The sequence below is a fragment of the Trachurus trachurus genome (genome assembly GCF_905171665.1).
Source record: "Trachurus trachurus genome assembly, chromosome: 20".
NCBI lineage: Eukaryota > Metazoa > Chordata > Actinopteri > Carangiformes > Carangidae > Trachurus > Trachurus trachurus.
In genome coordinates this window covers 22687814-22702559 of record NC_139911.1, presented here as the reverse complement: position 1 = coordinate 22702559, position 14746 = coordinate 22687814, and the positions used below count along the sequence as shown (strand labels likewise).

The following is a 14746-nucleotide window of genomic DNA, read 5'->3' as shown; positions in this document are numbered from 1 at the left end:
CCTTTATACAAGAGTCGAGCACGCCATTCCCTTTGTACTCAATGAGTTAAAAAAAAGAAAAGAAAAAAGAGGGTAAATAGGCTGCAGTGGGATTGGATTTTAAATTATTTTAATATGAGTTATGAATTATTAACATTGATTCAAGAAGCAGGATTTGGTTGATGGATGATCCCATTATCTAATTCACAGCTTTGTAAGTGCTGTTCATGTGAGTCTGCTGTACTCCTTCTGCTCTGACAGTCCATAGGTCTTTGATTTGTTGGTTGGGATTGATGGAGAGCAACAGATTTCAGACAACTTTATCATGTGTAAATCCTGTGGTGTATTTTATCGACTAATCAGAGTATATAGATTGATAAATATACAGTGAGTCCAGATATTGACAATATTATACACCTGTGTGTTCTTTACAAGTGTGTGTTGGAAACTTTCAGTGGATTGCACACAACGTAGTCATATTAACTGTTCTCAGCATTATTGATATTGATAGGCATAAGGAAAAATCAGAGAAGGAAAATAAAACACGTGAAAAACAGAAAAATTCTAAACAATATTCAAAGTTTTATTACAATAACACCAAAGTGTTATCAATGACAGCATTCATCAAAATCCATTTTTGACGATTGTCATTTATCAGTTGCACAGGTCTGTCCTGCAGCAATGGGCAGTTACTAGCCCAGGCCGGTTCAGCCTCGAGCAGGCAGTTGAGTCATAGCAACCCCGGAAGGAGTTGATACCTGCAGAAGCATGGAGAAAGATGATGGATCGTTAGAAGATATAGTGATTCCTTATTATTGAATGGCTTCTGTCGTGTGATCGTGGCATTTAAGCACTTACTTGATCCGGCAGTAATGACGGCACTGATGCAGACTTGATTTCTCCCGTGGCAGGTCTCCACAGGACCCCCTGAGCAGCTTTTCTGGTTTCCACCACAGTTACATCTCAAAGCTTCGCCTGGAAACAAAAAAAACCAAACATTTTCACCATTTCAAACATGAATAACTTCTGCAATTTCAGTTAAATGTGGGTTGCAGGTGTGCAGGCCACCTCACCTTGGCTGATAACCAGTGCCACAACAAGAGCAAGAACCACAGCCTTCATTTTTTCACAATGTGATGTCTCTGCACAGCAAACTTTGAAAAAAAAAAGATTTAAAAAATGTTAGAAGATCAGACTCCATGCTTTCCTTCTTAAAGGGACAACGAGGAGTTTCTCCATCGACAGAACAAAAAATTCAGCGACAATTAAAAAAAAAAAGTCTCATATTAATGTGGATGAATCTACGTTACCCACACTTGTTAATGGGGCAATTTTCGATAAATATATCGTTTTGTCTCTATCGTTATTTTTGTTATTATTAGTAGTGGTGGAAATGCTTTTTTTTTTTTCTTTTTATTGAACAAATTTTACAAAACGAACAAGGTATAGGCTACGTTCCTGTGTAACAGCACATCAAAAAGTACAAAGGGACAGTACAATAATACAGTAATTTATAATATATAGCTTGAAAATAATTAAATAATAATACTAGTAGTAAGAAGAATAAATAAATACAAATAAGTCAGCGATGGGTACAACAAGGATGACATACAATAAAATAATAATAATAATAATTAAAAAAAAGAAAAAAATAGACATTAATAAAGGGTTAGTCAGAGGTTTCGGGGAAATACTTTTCATAATTGTCCAGTAATGTATTGCTTTTTTTGTTGTTGATCAAATAGAGAGATTTAAACAGAGAGTTTAGTTCAAGTAAAAAAGGAGCGAATTTAGGTACAGAATTAGCAAAATTTTGTTTGTGAATAAAGAACTTTGCGTAAATGATGATAAAATTCATCAGGTGTTCAAGAGCGCGATCTTCTGTATAACAAATGATATCTTTAAAGGTAAGGGAGTAGACAGAGTTAGCAGCACCAAAAAAATGAGATCCAAGATCACACCAAAACGTCCTTGACAATACAAAAAGTGCAGGAGTCGTTCACATCTGTAAATTTAGCAATAATAGAGTTGACAGGGTATACTGTATATTATGTAAAATGTTTAAATGTACTTCTTTTGCTTTATTTGAAATGCAATATTTATATGGGAGGAGCCAGGCCCTTCTCCAGTTTATGTCCTCAATATGAGATCTCCAAAAAAATGTCCCTAGGTATAACACTATTCTTTCTTTGAAAACACTGGCGTATATGCTTGTTATTACATTTTTTGTCTGTTAGTTCTATTCCATCTATCATCAGTATTGGTAAAGCCTTTGTAAAATTACTGTAACTCAAGTTATTTTTTATGAGTTGAATTAAATCTTTCGGAATAGTAACAGTATTGAATTCTTTAGATGGAACAGGAAAACAGTGCATGGTCATAAAGCGTTCATATAGCATAACACCAGATTCATCAAAGAGATGAAGGACAGGGGTGATGTTCCTATCAAACCATTTATGAAAAAATAAAGATTTGTTTCTGACAAGGATATTACCGTTATTCCATAGAACAGCTTTGTGGGGTGAGAAATTATGGACAAAGGACAACTTCCAAGCTAGAAGGGCTTGCTGATGAAATTTTGAAAGTTTGATTGGTAATCTATTGGGCAAAAAATTACATTTCAAAAGAAAAGATAAACCTCCTATTTTATTAAAGATATGGTTTGGGATGAAGAACCAGATTGAATCAGAGTTTATAAGACATTTTTTTAACCAGTTAACTTTGAAGGTGTTAATAGTGTCAGTGAATACCTCCTTCAGCTTTTTTGTTGGAAAGTACACCTTTTTTAAGTATGTGGTTTGTTTTTCCAAATGAAATTTTTAAAAAGTTTGCTAACTTGTCTGGCCGTTGAATCATTAATAAATAGGGATAAAGATGGATACACAAAGTGGGATAGGCCTTCCGCTTTAGAGAGAAGAACTCTTAGCCTGACTCTCGCCAGACCCTTGTAGTTCCGCAAAGCTACGCGAGCTCCACACAAGGGTCTGGGACTGCTCCATAGGCGATTCATTTCAGAAGGCGGGGCCTTGTAAAAAAATCTTGTATGTGATTGGATAAACCACTTGTCCGTTATCTTGAATGACGTGCTACTTCAGCCACTCACTGCGAGCCGCCATTGTTGTTTGACTCAAACAGTCGCTTCAGCGCTACGTCACACCTCAGAAAGTCCCGCCCGGCGATCCTGATTGGTTCATTATTTTTTGCTCTAGGGAAGAAGTTTGCATTGGCCTCGAGTCCAGACCCTTGTGTGAAGCTGAGCGTAGCGCCTCTGGTGGAGCTTTGCGGAACTACAAGGGTCTGGCGAGAGTCAGGCTAAAGAACTCTACCGAGGACAGATAGATCCCTTTGGAGCCAGGTATTAAAAATGGATTTGGTTTTATTTATTCTGTTTGAGAAATTTAAACGTTGCCTCTCTATAAGATTATATCCCCAAATATCTGACAGATTCTTTTACTGGTATATTTTCAATTACAGAGTCATTGCAGTTATGCAAAGACAAAATTTCACATTTGGTCATATTCAATCTTAGACAGTGGTGGAAATGCTGGGCGAGCCGTTTCCTTACTTTCGGTTTCGCGGACGCTGCCCGGCAGGTCATGGGAATAACGCCGCCGCATCGCCGTTTATGGTCGGAACTACGACGGTATCTGATCGTCTTCGAACCTCTGACTTTAAAGCAGAAGTGAGTGATATATTTGTGTTAATATAAGTCTTAAATAGTTATATCTTCCGACAGCAATCACTTACATAGAGTGTTTGGACTGAAACACGGGTCTCTCAGTCCCTCTGCTCTGCTCTGAGCCGAAGAGAAAACATTTATCGTATCCTACAGTTTTTATCCAATGAGGAGAGAGAACGGCATGCAGGGCTGTGTGTGCAGCCAAGGAACGCCGTGAATGTGGTGACGTAGCGACGAGGACTGTTATGGTGCGTTCAAGGAAACTCGTATTTTTCCGACCGTGAAGTGGTACCAGTTCGATCTGGTACGAGTTCACCGGTCGGAAGTTACGAGTGGCCGTTATAGTGACTTTCACCGGTAAAACAGGTCGGAAAAACACGAGTGGGTTGCCTGGAACGCTACAAAGTCGTAAGTTGTGACTTGAAGCTGTAATTTACGATTTCAAAAGCCTGCCTGGAACGCAGCATTAGCGAAAACGACCGGATCACTCACTTCTGCTTTAATTCTTGATGAATGAAAACATTCTTGGCAAGACATCTGTCTTGCGCTGGTCCAAGAATTTCACCGTGCGTGCAGAGGCTCATGGTAATGTAGTGTGAAAACACTTCGCTTTCCAAAACTCCTCGTTGTCCCTTTAAATGTGAGAGTATAATTAGTTATAACCCAAAAAGTAAAAGCCATCTCACCTGATGAGTGTTCGTTCTGATACACTGTGCTGACCTGGGCCTCCTTTTTATCCAGTGCAATTGTTGCGTCACTGCAGCCTATCCTGTTTATTATTAACTGAATGTGTTCACTTGGTGTTTTCCTCACAAAGTGACTCAGGCCAGGAGAGCACAATCTTACACAACTGACTTACGGGAAACACCATGTACTGTACGCTCTCTCATTAAATCAATATATTCCCATTTATGACTAATAATAGACAACAACAGTGTAATAATCATCACCAGACCTTCTCAGAACTCACATGAGTGTGTCAACTCAAACAGATAGGTTAACAAATGTTATTCAGCTCTATTTAAAAAAAAAAATTATAGTTTTGATATCGATGGGATGTAAATTTTATGCAGCCTGGTTCATGCAGGGTAAAATAGGCTACTGTAGTTTTTTAAAGGTTATGGAGATGTTCTTCACAAATGAATATACTGTAAATTTGCTCATATAATCAGATTGACTGTCAACACAGATCAGCCTAAAAGAAGGATGAACCAGCTTTAACCAAAAACTCATTGAATTCACAGCCGCTAATGAGAGACACAGCAGCAGCAAATCCTCATAGTGACTTTCTGTGTTGTTCTGTTCTCTCCAGGGTTTAGTCAGTGTCCTCACGGCTTCTTCTTTACAGTAAAGAGTAGTACATGTGCTTTTGTACCTCTTTTTGGGACGTGTGCACAAGGCGTGACTGAGTTTAATTATCGAATAAAAGTCTTTCCTTTCTTTCTTTCTTTCTTTCTTTCTTTCTTTCTTTCTTTCTTCACCTCAGTTTTGTAGAAAATATATTAATCACAAAATCAACAGACACATTGTTGATGTACCGACACTTTCACCTTTGATACTTACAATGGGAAACAGGTTATTGACAAATTATCACATTAACTTAACGAAAATTTAGTTTTTTTTTTTCATTAAGTTGTAATCAGACCCTCAGATTGTGTGTCACTTGAACTACAGACAGTTATATCTGACTTGTTATGTGTGAGTGACTATATCTTGCTATATACACTTGCTGAAGTCCTATGGCATAATTGAGTGGACACTTGTGCACAACAACACTGAACAGTCTGAGCAAAGGGTAAAGTGACTTCTGGTAATTTAATGTTTTCTTAAGTTCCAGCACAATTTTTTGGGGAAAATTTGCACTTAACTGTAAATCATAATTGGACCAAATGTTCTTTATGTAGCATTTCAGTTAATTAAAAATTGTGACCTGAGTAGTTCTGTAGTGGCCTTCTTCTCGTCCCAATGATGGAAGAAGGTCACGGTGGCTGGTCTTCGCTTTTCGGACGCGTGCGAGTGCGGCCAAACAATGACTGCCCAAAACGAGGTTCCAGTGGTAAAAATACACTTCATTTATTAACAACAAATACCTCTTCCATGTAGCAGATCGGACACAAATGGCACATCGACACGGTCAAAAACTGTTTGCCTTGACCAGCAACACCTGGCACTGATTGTCCTCGGTTTAAATCCCCCCGTGACCCGGAAGTCCGTGACGATACTTCCGGTGTCACCGGAGGCTATCACAATAAACCTACCACACAGAAGAACACCAAAATAAAAGCTAAAATGGCTCCTACAAGTTCATCAAATAATGTTTTTTTTTTTACTGTGACACCACATTAAGAAAACAGTCAGACATTTTCTGTGTGGCAAGGTGAAGAGCAGGGATTGAACCCACACCTCCCGGGTAAGAGTCATGCGCGCTTGCCAGTCACCCAAAGGGACATCCCCTTGGTCAAGTAGCCAGGGCACATGATCAATTAGAGGCATAGTGACAGGAACCTCAACTGTCACATCTCTCCCCCTCTTTTCACAAGCATGTCCTCGTTCCTCGCAGGCTGCCACACATTAGGAATCCATGGACCCACCCCTAGTGCTACATAGATCCTGCCAACAACGCCAGAATGTGGCAAGGAGAAGAGGGCCTGGGCGGGGATTGAACACACACCTCCCGGGTAAGAGTCACGCGTGCTTGCCAGTCACCCAAAGGGACATCCCCTTGGCCCAGTAGCCAGGGCGCATGATCAATTGGAGGCATAGTGATAGGACCACCACTCGTCTATCTATCTTTTCTTTTTTTCCCTTCTTTTTCTCTTTCTCCTTCTTTTTTGTAGATGCTTATCTTTTCTTTTTTAAACATTTTCTTGAACTGAGACATACTTGTACAACTTTTCAATTCCGTGCTTTGTGAATGATACCATAACACAGCTACTGGTTCCATTAGGAGCTAAAACCATTAGAAAACCGGTCCCTTTAAGATCTAAAACTATTAGAAAAACATTGAGAAACCTACTGTTGCAACAGAAATTATAGAAGAGTACTAACACTGCGCACCAGAGACATGTCTATAGATATATGTGGCGAGGTGGAGTGGTGAGTAGTGGTGAGTGGTTGCCAACAACGCCACCTGGGGAGTTTCGCCCCAGGAAATAGTTACTGTTTTTTATAAAAATGAAAAAAGGTCACGCAGGCTCGAATCACCACAGGGGAGAGTTCAGGTATAAAAAGAATAATAATTTATTGTCACAATATTGTTTCTATAAAACTTCAATAGTTGCCAAAATATTTCACATTCACAAAAGACTGGGCCAAAGAAAGGGGAATGGACAGGGCTGGGCCAGCCACGGCGACCTTAAACCAAACCAAGGGGAAGGAGAAACAAACCAAGAAAAATAATATCACCCGTGACACTGCATACACACGCAATGGAGAAGTGAAGAAGCCACCACCAGGGATTGGGCCGCCGCGCTGGACTACAGCACCTGTCCACAGGGAGAGAGGAAAAAATTAAGATGGCCGCAGTCTAGCTGACCTCCTCACACACACCAAGAACAATTAGATATTATTTATAATACAAAACCAACATAATGAAGTCTTCTTAAAATATTCAAATACAAATTAGAGAACAATTAAACAATTATCAAACCCGCCCCCCCCACAAAAGAAAAAGGAAAACAAGAAAGAAAATAAATCAATTGTTAAATGTCTCCGAGGTCACTATCGTCGGCAACAACAATCATTTAATCAAAACCATGTAATCGAGCCAAACAAAACAGCAGCAAACATCGTGGTGGCCGATGACCGGAACACACCAGGACGCAGGATAGTGTGCAGAACTAGGAGAGTGGGGGCCGCTGGTTACAGCGCCCCGCTGTAAAGCAAGAGAGAGACAGTGTCACAACTAGCGCAATGATGTAAAACTGCAACAGCAGACAATTAGAGCAGCCTACCTCTGAGCTCTACTGCACCCAACACGCGCCCACCAGAACCGCTCGCTCCCTCCGGCTCACCGCCGCTCCGAGCACTGCAACGGAGCGGGAGGATGAAGCCCCAGGGCCAATAAAAGTAAAACACCAAACAATAACTAACACGGCATGCTTACCTTAGTGATATGACGGGGAGACTCGGGCATGCACGCCAGCCCGCTCACCGAACGCGCCGCACAGCAGAGGCAGAGAGGGAGAACAGCGACCAAACACACCTGTCCCAATCACACACACAGCGTCGCTCCACCAGCTCGCCGTTGCTCCAACACTGCAACGGAGCGAAAGGATGAGGCCTCAGGCCCAATAACAGCAACACAAACCAGCAAATATGCAGAATTCCTACCTTAATGATACGACAGGAGGACACAAACAAGCACGCCGGCCAGCTCACCGGACGCACCGCACAGCAGAAGCAGAGAGGGAAAATGTCGACCAACACAGCTGTTTTAATCACCTAACAGTGCCGTCCCCCCATTAACCTGCGCCAGGCTGACAACAGCGCCATGCAGTGACCAGGAGGGAGATGACTCACCCGGTCACATATAGATATAATATGTGTAATTGTGTAGGCCTATGTATTCGGATATTTTCCCCTCCGAATTGGGAACAGGACATATGGGGCCTGACAACTCGTTGCAGTTTGTGATTTGAATTACATCTTTTCAGAACATGAACCATCAAAACCATCATGAAGCAAGTAAAAACCTTAAAACATATTGAACATAAACAGACAAACATGGGAGGGAGACAGGGACACGGCAAGTGGGGTGTAGACAGCAGGACCCCCACTAAAAAAACCTTCCAGCGTCCCTGGAGGGAGATGAAGAATTGTTATTGTCCTGTTTCTTATGAATGTAGTTTAGATTTTTCTGTGTATTTATGAAGATTGTAATTAATTATGTGGATGTTCTGTATATGACCAGCGAACAGGTCTGCGTGCACACATTGAGCATTGTGCGTATGTGGTTTTATCTGTCTGGATGCACATGTTGAACAATGTGAGTATGCAGCTTTATCTGCCTGATTTTGAGTGGATAGGTTTTCATAGGTCCCCACTAAGGATCCCTGTTTAGAGGACTCTGGTGGATATACCTATATATATTTCCGATTTTTTTCGTTTCTTTTAAATATTTGTATACTGTCTTTAATCTATTATTCTTATCTGATTATTATTCTAAGATGTTTGACACTTATAGTGTTCACTATGTGATGTAGTATTTGATCTGACATATTTGATCTTGTGTTGTTCACCATGTGATATTGATCTAGTGAATATGTGACTTTATGTTGTATAGTGTGGCCATCTTATTAAGTATGGTGTAGGTTTCCAAATACCTATTGGCCACTTGGTATTTTCGTGTGTTTTCGAGGGAGGTCTGGGAGGTTATATATATGGGTCACACCCATTCAGCAGTCTCACGCTGAAGAAAGCCAAGGGCTGAAACGCGTCCGTCAGGCACTGCTGTGCGTTAAATAAATGTTTTGTGAGTGCTGCCATTTCAGTTTTTTCATTGTTTCGATTTTTGAGCCGGCACCCAGTTTTACCTTTATACAAGAGTCGAGCACGCCATTCCCTTTGTACTCAATGAGTTAAAAAAGAAAAAGAAAAAAGAGGGTAAATAGGCTGCAGTGGGATTGGATTTTAAATTATTTTAATATGAGTTATGAATTATTAACATTGATTCAAGAAGCAGGATTTGGTTGATGGATGATCCCATTATCTAATTCACAGCTTTGTAAGTGCTGTTCATGTGAGTCTGCTGTACTCCTTCTGCTCTGACAGTCCATAGGTCTTTGATTTGTTGGTTGGGATTGATGGAGAGCAACAGATTTCAGACAACTTTATCATGTGTAAATCCTGTGGTGTATTTTATCGACTAATCAGAGTATATAGATTGATAAATATACAGTGAGTCCAGATATTGACAATATTATACACCTGTGTGTTCTTTACAAGTGTGTGTTGGAAACTTTCAGTGGATTGCACACAACGTAGTCATATTAACTGTTCTCAGCATTATTGATATTGATAGGCATAAGGAAAAATCAGAGAAGAAAAATAAAACACGTGAAAAACAGAAAAATTCTAAACAATATTCAAAGTTTTATTACAATAACACCAAAGTGTTATCAATGACAGCATTCATCAAAATCCATTTTTGACGATTGTCATTTATCAGTTGCACAGGTCTGTCCTGCAGCAATGGGCAGTTACTAGCCCAGGCCGGTTCAGCCTCGAGCAGGCAGTTGAGTCATAGCAACCCCGGAAGGAGTTGATACCTGCAGAAGCATGGAGAAAGATGATGGATCGTTAGAAGATATAGTGATTCCTTATTATTGAATGGCTTCTGTCGTGTGATCGTGGCATTTAAGCACTTACTTGATCCGGCAGTAATGACGGCACTGATGCAGACTTGATTTCTCCCGTGGCAGGTCTCCACAGGACCCCCTGAGCAGCTTTTCTGGTTTCCACCACAGTTACATCTCAAAGCTTCGCCTGGAAACAAAAAAAAACAAACATTTTCACCATTTCAAACATGAATAACGTCTGCAATTTCAGTTAAATGTGGGTTGCAGGTGTGCAGGCCACCTCACCTTGGCTGATAACCAGTGCCACAACAAGAGCAAGAACCACAGCCTTCATTTTTTCACAATGTGATGTCTCTGCACAGCAAACTTTGAAAAAAAAAAGATTTAAAAAATGTTAGAAGATCAGACTCCATGCTTTCCTTCTTAAAGGAGCATTATCGCAAATACAGCAGTAATAGCATAAAATAAGATGAAATATGCAAAAGATGGGTCGGGGGGAGCCATAACTAAATTTACAAAAAAAATCGCCAACAGTATAGTGTCCGTGGGGCAAATGCAGCATTTGTCTTTGTTATGATCCAAGCCGGCCCGGCGCTTGCTGCGTTAAAATGCACTCGGAACTCGCAAATCCGACCCCCGAACCGGACAAATATGCAACAGTAAGTAATGTAGCAGTGTGTTAGGCTGCTCACAGTCACTGAATCGCTGGTAGAACACTTTGTCTCCACGTCCCTGTGTCTTTCTTTAGCTGTCCTCTCAGCGTTATTAAGGAGGGGGAAGTTGCAGAACTGTTGTTGTCGTTGTTGTGGTTGCGCGCGACGTAGAGCTGCCGCTTCCACTAGCGAGTTTTCTTTTTCCCGCGATTGCACGTTCATTCAGCCTGGTGAGGGAGGAGGAGGGGGGGCGGGGGGGGGGGGACTAAACGAGGCTGCTCTCTCTCTCTGACAGCTGCCCACTTGTTTATATCTGATAAGCTCCGCCTGGCTCCATCTAGTGGCCGAATTAAGGATTTGGATTTGCGATAATACTCCTTTAAAGGGACAACGAGGAGTTTCTCCATCGATAGAACAAAAAATTCAGCGACAATTAAAAAAAAAAAGTCTCATATTAATGTGGATGAATCTACGTTACCCACACTTGTTAATGGGGCAATTTTCGATAAATATATCGTTTTGTCTCTATCGTTATTTGTGTTATTATTAGTAGTGGTGGAAATGCTTTTTCTTTTTTCTTTTTATTGAACAAATTTTACAAAACCAACAAGGTATAGGCTACGTTCCTGTGTAACAGCACATCAAAAAGTACAAAGGGACAGTACAATAATACAGTAATTTATAATATATAGCTTGAAAATAATTAAATAATAATACTAGTAGTAAGAAGAATAAATAAATAAAAATAAGTCAGCGATGGGTACAACAAGGATGATACATACAATAAAATAATAATAATAATAATTTAAAAAAAGAAAAAAATAGACATTAATAAAGGGTTAGTCAGAGGTTTCGGGGAAATACTTTTCATAATTGTCCAGTAATGTCTTGCTTTTTTTGTTGTTAATCAAATAGAGAGATTTAAACAAAGAGTTTAGTTCAAGTAAAAAAGGAGCGAATTTAGGTACAGAATTAGCAAAATTTTGTTTGTGAATAAAGAACTTTGCGTAAATGATGATAAAATTCATCAGGTGTTCAAGAGCGCAATCTTCTGGATTAATGTAGTAACAAATGATTTCTTTAAAGGTAAGGGAGTAGACAGAGTTAGCAGCACCAAAAAAATGAGATCCAAGATCACACCAAAACTTCCTTGACACATCACAGTGAAAAAACAAATGCGAAGAAGTTTCTACGTTGCTAATACAAAAAGTGCAGGAGTCGTTCACATCTGTAAATTTTGCAATAATAGAGTTGACAGGGTATACTGTATATTATGTAAAATGTTTAAATGTACTTATTTTGCTTTATTTGAAATGCAATATTTATATGGGAGGAGCCAGGCCCTTCTCCAGTTTATGTCCTCAATATGAGATCTCCAAAAAAACTTTCCTCTAAGTATAACACTATTCTTTCTTTGAAAACACTGGCGTATATGCTTGTTATTACATTTTTTGTCTGTTAGTTCTATTCCATCTATCATCAGTATAGGTAAAGCCTTTGTAAAATTACTGTAACTCAAGTTATTTTTTATGAGTTGAATTAAAGCAGATATCAGCTTCACGGCCGTTTCGGCTAATGCTGCGTTCAAGGCAGGCTTTTGAAACCGTAAGTTACAGCTTCAAGTCACAACTACGACTTGGTAGCGTTCCAGGTAACCCGTAGCTCGTGTTTTTACCATCCTGTTGTCTGTGAAAGTTCCCTATAACGGCCACTCGTAACTTCCGACCCGTGAACTCGTACCAGATCGAACTGGTATGACTTCACAGGAAGGAAAAACACAAAGTACGAGTTTCTTTGAACGCACCATGAGTTAGCAGCCCCCGCCCTTGTCAGGCATCAATTGGTCCTCGTGCTACGTCACCACATTCACGCGCATCCCTTGGCTGCACACACAGCCCTTCATGCCGTTCTCTCTCCTCATTGGATAACACTTGTATCCCACAAGGAAAATTTTCTCCTCGGGTTACAGCAGAGCAGAGTGACGGAGAGACTCGTGTTTAGGCTGAAATACTTCATGTAAGTGATTGCTGACGGAAAATAGGACTATTTAGGACTTATATTAACAAAAACATTCCACTGATATCTGCTTTAAATCTTTCGGAATAGCACGAGTAACAGTATTGAATTCTTTAGATGGAACAGGAAAACAGTGCATGGTCATAAAGCGTTCATATAGCATAACACCAGATTCATCAAAGAGATGAAGGACAGGGGTGATGTTCCTATCAAACCATTTATGAAAAAATAAAGATTTGTTTCTGATAAGGATATTACCGTTATTCCAGAAGAGCTTTGTGGGGTGAGAAATTATGGACAAAGGACAACTTCCAAGCTAGAAGGGCTTGCTGATGAAATTTTGAAAGTTTGATTGGTAATCTATTGGGCAAAAAATTACATTTCAAAAGAAAAGATAAACCTCCTATTTTATTAGAGATATGGTTTGGGATGAAGAACCAGATTGAATCAGGGTTTATAAGACATTTTTTTAACCAGTTAACTTTGAAGGTGTTAATAGTGTCAGTGAATACCTCCTTCAGCTTTTTTGTTGGAAAGTACACCTTTTTTTAAGTTTATGTGGTTTGTTTTTCCAAATGAAATTTTAAAAAAGTTTGTTAACTTGTGTGGCCGTTGAATAGGGATAAAGATGGATAGCCTACACAAAGTGGGATAGGCCTTCCGCTTTAGAGAGAAGAACTCTACCGAGGACAGATAGATCCCTTTGGAGCCAGGTATTAAAAATGGATTTGGTTTTATTTATTCTGTTTGAGAAATTTAAACATTGCCTCTCTATAAGATTTTTGGATATGAATATCTCCAAATATCTGACAGATTCTTTTACTGGTATATTTTCAATTACAGAGTCATTGCAGTTATGCAAAGACAAAATTTCACATTTGGTCATATTCAATCTTAGACAGTGGTGGAAATGCTGGGCGAGCCGTTTCCTTACTTTCGGTTTCGCGGACGCTGCCCGGCGGGTCATGGGAATAACGCCTCCGTATCACCGTTTATGGTCGGAACTACGACGGTATCTGATCGTCTTCGAACCTCTGACTTTAATTCTTGATGAATGAAAACATTCTTGGCAAGACATCTGTCTTGCGCTGGTCCAAGAATTTCACCGTGCGTGCAGAGGCTCATGGTAATGTAGTGTGAAAACACTTCGCTTTCCAAAACTCCTCGTTGTCCCTTTAAATGTGAGAGTATAATTAGTTATAACCCAAAAAGTAAAAGCCATCTCACCTGATGAGTGTTCTTCTGATACACTGCACTGACACCTGGGCCTCCTTTTTATCCAGTGCAATTGTTGCGTCACTGCAGCCTATCCTGTTTATTATTAACTGAATGTGTTCACTTGGTGTTTTCCTCACAAAGTGACTCAGGCCAGGAGAGCACAATCTTACACAACTGACTTACGGGAAACACCATGTACTGTACGCTCTCTCATTAAATCAATATATTCCCATTTATGACTAATAATAGACAACAACAGTGTAATCATGACCAGACCTTCTCAGAACTCACATGAGTGTGTCAACTCAAAACAGATAGGTTTACAAATGTTATTCAGCTCTATTTTTTTTTTTTAAATATATAGTTTTGATATCGATGGGATGTAAATTTTATGCAGCCTGGTTCATGCAGGGTAAAATAGGCTAGGCTACTGTAGTTTTTTTAAAGGTTATGGAGATGTTCTTCACAAATGACTATACTGTAAATGTGCTTATGTGGCAGCGCGAGGAGGTGATTTTTTGGTTAATGTAAGGTTTTATAAAAGTATTAAATCCTGCCGACAACGCCAGATTGTGGCGGCGCGAGGAGGTGATTTTTTGGTTAATGTAAGGTTTTAGAAAAGTATTAAATGTTGCCAGACAACCCTGGGAGTTTCACCCAGGGAAATTTAAGTTAACCAACTCGGAAGGAGAAGGCACTCAGGTTCGCCACAAAATGAGACAGAGACAGCAGTTCAAAGGTACAAAAATATTGTTGTTTTTAATTAACAATTGGTTCTTTAAAAATCTGAATTAAAAGAAATCATTCACCGGGGGAAATTAAAGGGGGACCAATCAGGGCTGAGGCCTAGTGGTGTGGATGGGTCAACAAAAAGGGGATACCGGGAACACCACACGTGCAGC

General features: G+C 39.9%; 2 long non-coding RNA genes across 3 annotated transcripts; both read right to left on the bottom strand.

Moving 5' to 3' along the window:
- Positions 1 to 539: 539 nt before the first annotated feature.
- Positions 540 to 4378, bottom strand: LOC311003288. Of its 2 annotated transcripts, XR_014596260.1 has the most exons (4): positions 4345 to 4378; positions 1053 to 1133; positions 838 to 954; positions 540 to 737 (listed from the first exon to the last, which is right to left on the bottom strand). It is a non-coding gene; the product is annotated as an uncharacterized lncRNA (long non-coding RNA). The 2 variants fall into 2 exon arrangements; XR_014596261.1 differs by lacking the exon at positions 4345 to 4378 and having other exon boundaries at positions 1053 to 1256.
- A 5351-nt stretch (positions 4379 to 9729) lies between these two features.
- On the bottom strand, positions 9730 to 13885 carry LOC311003569. Its single transcript, XR_014596270.1, has 4 exons — positions 13854 to 13885; positions 10243 to 10323; positions 10028 to 10144; positions 9730 to 9927 (listed from the first exon to the last, which is right to left on the bottom strand). It is a non-coding gene; the product is annotated as an uncharacterized lncRNA (long non-coding RNA).
- Positions 13886 to 14746: the final 861 nt, after the last annotated feature.